Raw genomic sequence first — 6,071 nt, forward strand, 5'->3', positions numbered from 1 at the left:
GTACACATGATATAGAATTGCATAACATAATTACTTAAAGTGCATACAACGTTACTTCATGTTCAAAACATAAACATTGGATAAAAATACAAAACATCATTTTTTTCTTTTTTGTGACCCATACACCGTCAATTTCTGATCTAAAATATCTTTCATGTGCAGGAATACAATGAGTATCAACATCATCAATTGGTTGCGAAACTGGAATACTGCTCCAATCATCATCATCTCCCTCATAACATCTATTTGGAACTGGGAGCACAATTGATCATCCCTTTTTTAATGGTTCATCAATATAAAAGACTTGGTTGACTTGACTTGCAAGCACAAATTCGTCATTCTTGTGTCCTCGTTTGTTCAAATTAACTAAAGTGAAACCACATTCATCGTTGTTGATTATTCCTTTGTCATTTGCAACCCACGCGCACTTGAAAAGAGGAACATGAAATTGATGATAGTCTAATTCCCATATTTCTTCAATCACTCCATAGAAAGACACATCAGCTAGCAAGGGATTCTTATCTTTAGCACTACATACAAGCATGGTGTTGGTAACTAAAGAAACCCCACTGTTTTGTCAAACTCTATCATCATCCCGGCCTTTGTTTGGTATAAATTACCATTTATCACATAACTATTATACTTAAGGATTTGCACACGCGGTCCATGGGCCAACCATGTTAATGTCGATGTTGTTCCACCATTGCAACTGTCAATTTCAGCAGCCACCTAACATGTATTCAATTTGAATATGGTGATTAAAAATAGTAGATATAAGTTGTTCAACGCAAATGATAGTAATAATTTAATGAATCTAGTATCCACCTTTGCACGAAACCAATCAATAAACCTCTTATTGTGAGCATCTTGTATCCACCTTTCATCTTTCTCTTTTTTGCGAAACATTGATTTCAAAAATGTTTTATGTTCACTGTAGAAGTATTAATATATAAATTTGTGTCAGACATTAGATAATCTCAATTACATATGCAGAATCATAAATAATACAAAACACTTACATTATATAGGGAGATACTTCTTCCATATTTTCTAGCATAGTCAAATGTGCTTGTTGCAGATCAACTTGTTGCACTACAATTGGTGTTTTGCATGCTTGCAAGCCAGAAATATTTGCTTTCGAGTCTCAGATTGATTGAGGGACTCCAATAGGATCAACACCATTAAAATATTCTGAACAAAACTCAATTGCTTCTTCTGCTAAATATCTCTGAACAACGCAACCTTCAGGATGTTTTTGACTGCCCACATAACTCTTAAGCACCTTCATGCATATTTCAAATGGATACATCCATCTGAAGTAAACTGGTCCACATAATCGAAATCGGACTTCTCGAACAAGATCGACAGTTAAGTGAAGCATGATATCGAAGAAAGATGGGGGAAAATATTGCTCCAATAAGCAGAGTGTAACAACCAAGTCAGATTGCAGCTTATCTAACTTGGCTACATCTATAACCTTGCAACAAATATCTTTGAAGAAGAAGCATAATCTTATGATGGCATATCTAACATGTTTTGGCAGTACATCACGTATGACTATTGGTAAGAAATGCTGCATTAATACATGACAATCATGGGATTTCAAGCAAGTTAACTTCAACTGATCCATGCATACAATATTATTCATGTTCGAAGAGAAACCTTCTGGAACTTTTATATCCTTTAATGACTTGCACACTTGCAACTTTTCTTTTTTTGTGAATGAGCACGCAGCAAGAGGAAGATATGTTCTTTTCTCCCCAACTATAGGTGTTAATTCAGGCCTATTCCCCATCTCAACCATGTCCAACCTAGTTGCCACATTATCCTTGGTTTTTCCTTTAACATTCATCAAAGTATTAATGAGGGATTCAAAGACATTTTTCTCGATGTGCATAACATCAAGACAATGCCTTACATGCAGGTGTTTCCAGTAAGGAATAGTAAAAAAGATTGACTTCTTCTTCCAACATTTTCTAAAATTTGTTACTTCTAAATCTTTTTCTTCTATATTGACTTCCAACTTATTAGCCTTTGCATTCTTTATTTTCCCTTTCACACTTATCTTCTTTCCAAACTCACACCTTATGTCAAAAAGTTTGTCAAACAACTTAATCCCAGATAATGGTCTAGCTGCTTCTCCAAGTTCCTCCATGCCATTAAACTCCTTTATTTGCCTATGATATGGATGAAACCGTGATAGGAATCTTCTATGGCCAGCAAATGACATTTTCTTCCCATTTTCCAAGTGTCTTGCATAAGTATCTTCTCTGCATACTGGACATGCATAATAACCATGTGTAGTACATCCACTAAGGTTACCATATGCAGGAAAGTCATTGATGGTCCATAATAAGACTACTTTAAGAGTGAAGAACTGCCTGCGATAAGCATCATAGACTCCATCAACTCCTTCCCACAATCGTTGCAAATCTTCAACTAACACCTCCAGATAGACATCAATATCATTTCCAGGCTGCTTAGGCCCTGAAATGAGCATAGTTAGCATGATGTATTTCCTCTTCATACACATATTTGGAGGTAAATTATAGTTGACCAACATAATTGGCCAGCAGCTGTACCGACTGCTAAGGTTGCTATGAGGATTAATGCCATCAGCTGCAAGTGCTAGGCGAAGATTTCTTGGCTCACTTTCAAAGTCAGGCCACATATGATCCACCAACTTCCATGATGGTGAATCAACTGGATGACATAACTGACCAACAACTCTTGTAGAATCTGCATGTCATGTTAAATTTCTCGAGGTCTCTAAAGATTTAAACATGCGCTTAAATCTTGGAATGGGAGGGAAATACCAAACCACCTTAGCAGGAACACCTTTCTTCTCAACCTTGTTTTTGTTTAGCTTCCACCATGACAAACCACATCTAGGGCAACTTACGCAGTTTTCATATTGCTTCCTATAAAGAATGCAATCATTTGAACAAGCATGAATCTTTTCATGAGTCAACGCTAAACAACTCAAAGTCTTTTTTACATCATACATTGAGGATGGTAGATTGTGATCATTTGGTAGCATATCCCCAAAATCTAATAGTAGATCTGAAAATAGAGCATCACTCATCCCATTCCTTGCTTTGGTATTGTACAGTTTCACAAGTGCACTCAATTTTGTGTAACGTTCGCATCCCTTATACAATGGCTTCTCTGATTCCTCTAAAAATTTCATAAACACTTCAGGATTTTCTGTATAGTTATCGTACGCTGCTTCACACATATGAGCGGTTTCAAAGTTGTCATAATCATTATTAATTGGCCCCTGGTTGACACTCCATTTTACTTTATCATCTTTAGCAGGCTCGCCATACCAAATCCAATTCACATAGTTTTGACTGAAACCATGGAAATAAAGATGCTCTGAAATGGACTTAACCGGCCCTTTTTTAAGATTGATACATTTGCAACAAGGACAATGAATGTCATTGGGGTCAATATTCGGATTCTGTAAATAATCTCTAATGAACTGTTCCACACCCTCCTCATACTGTTTGGACCTTCTATCCGAGTATATCCAGGATTTATTCATTTCAATCTAGCAAAATCCCTAAACAAATAGGTAAAAATCTGAAGATATTAAAGTAAATAAATAAAAGTTAAAAAACATACTACATGCAACTCAAAATGTAAAATCATTGGAACTTCAATTTGTGAAATCTAATACAAGTAAGAAGAGACATACCAAAGAGGTTGGTGTGTGGTATGAAGAAAAATTTATTAAAATTAATATACTAATCTCTAATGGTATTAAGTTGTTTATAATATGTGTTGGTTAACAAAAGAGTGAGTAGGAATATGTGTGAGTAAGAAAACATTAAATGAATCAACTTGCACACCATTCTACAAATCTTGATTTGGTTAAGGGTTTCTAGCTTTAGCCATATCAAAAGTATGAATCAATGTTTGGAACTAACTTTAGAGTTGCTGAAGAAGCATAGAAAACAAGCAAGTCTATGTGCTACTAAGTCTATATGCTTAATCTATGATACAGAGTTTCATGAAAAAAAAAAAAAAGAAACATACATACATAGAGTACTCTAATAAATAAAAAGTAGATAGTCTTACAATTTGTGGTTTCAACAAGAACATCTAATGAAGATTTTTTTGTGTGTTTTCAAACGCCAACAAAAGCTCTAATTCTATTGTTTAAACTATACATATTTCATAATTTAGTTGTCCTCTACTAATTGGCTCATAATTTTGGATGGAATAATGCTTAGTTAGTACTTGCATTTTTGCTCATGAAATTGGCTCATGGAATAAATAGTACAGTTGCCTGTCTCATTCCTTTTAATATAATAAGAGATTTATTAGAAAGAGGTTTGTATTTTTTTGATGTTATTTCCTCTAATACCTAGCTAGCTAAAGAATTGAAACTTTATATGAACATGTAATTTTGTGTGCATAGATAATCAAACTTCATATCATTTTAAGATTATGACCGAAACTATATCCAGGTTATGTATGCATTAACCTCGCATACAAAGAGTTGGAAGGATATTTATTTTTGTATGTGCACACTCACGCTAACGTTCACATTAAATTTCATATTATTTTTGGATTTGATATTAGACTTTTTCTTTATCTTAAATAGTTAGGAACCCTATCTACATTTAAATAGAATGCCCTTTGTACCTTATTGGTTGACTTATTCCTAGCTGCTCTATTCCTTCTACCCACTGCTACCCTCTCTATAGCGTCCCTTGCTTCCTGGCTTAGTACCATGGTCCTTGCTTTCACTCATATTACAGCTGGTAAACAAACCTCTTCCTTCTATATCTTATACATTTTTTGTTACTCTATTGAGGCAAAGAAGATTGATGTAAGTTAGCAACTTTCTGACCATCTAGTACTTAATTTTTGGATCATTAAACACTTGATTTAATTGAATGTGTAATTCACTTCACAATCTTTTTTTTTTACTTTAAAATTTGTGATTCACTTCAATGCAACAAGGAATTACTTGTATGGTTGGGGAATCAATCAGTCTTACTTTCATGGAGGTAGGGTTCAGATTGAAAAAATCAACAGTACACAAAAACATAAGGTATCAGGTAACAAAGAAATACCTATAAATCTTCAGATTGATTAGACCAAAACCTCCAATCAATGCTTCCTTCTGTTCCTGCAATTGATGTTTTAAGGTTCTCAGAATTCCATAATGATTGTTGATCAATGACAAGGAGAATGATTTCGTTAATTTGAGGATTCAAAAGATTACCGTAAACCTAAGGAATCACAGAGGAGGTAGTGCTGTGGAGGAATCATGGTGGAGACGAGTGATGGAGGCCGGCGGCGTCTGGAGGCAGCGGCGACAAGGATGCGTGAACGTGGGTGAGAGGAACGGCAATGGCGATCGCGGGTTAGGGAGGAAAAAGGGTGAGAAGCAGCGACAGAGATGATGAGCGTGGATGTGAGAAGTGGCGACGACAAGAGCAGGTTAGTGAGAAGAAAGGGAGAGGATCTATTGGGGCTTGAGCGGGGGTGATCTGAGGAGTGGCGACGACGAGGGTTAGGGATCGCGTGAGAAGGAAGAATCGGCGAGGGAATAGCTCGGGCAAAAACTAAAGACACGGATTGAGAAAAAATTAAGCAGTACTAAACTATATAGATTATAATTAAATTATTATATTATATGGTGATATTACTTCATCAATTATCCATATAAAATTTATTTTATAACTTATTACTCCCCCGAATATATAGTATGAAGTAAAAAGTCAGATAAAATTAGAAGTGAGGTTCACGTTTTTAAATCTATGAAGTATAAATTTGTATTTACTGCATCAAATTTATTATCGAAGTTGATTATCATATATTACTTCACACTTGTTGATTGACGAAGTAAACAGTGGCGAAGTATATTGTCGATTTTCACATAGTGTCTCCCGTGTCGACCTTCTCTATAGCTACGTCTTTTGCTCTCTGAGCAATCTTTCGCTCCAGCTTCTCATCCCTCAGAAACATCGCATGTTCCCTTCTCGTCCGTCGGTGTACTCTTCCGTAACACCTCGTCCCTCAAACGCACTGAGCCGGTCGGCTCTCTCCCGTGC

Source organism: Zingiber officinale, chromosome 10B, assembly GCF_018446385.1.
Source record: "Zingiber officinale cultivar Zhangliang chromosome 10B, Zo_v1.1, whole genome shotgun sequence".
NCBI lineage: Eukaryota > Viridiplantae > Streptophyta > Magnoliopsida > Zingiberales > Zingiberaceae > Zingiber > Zingiber officinale.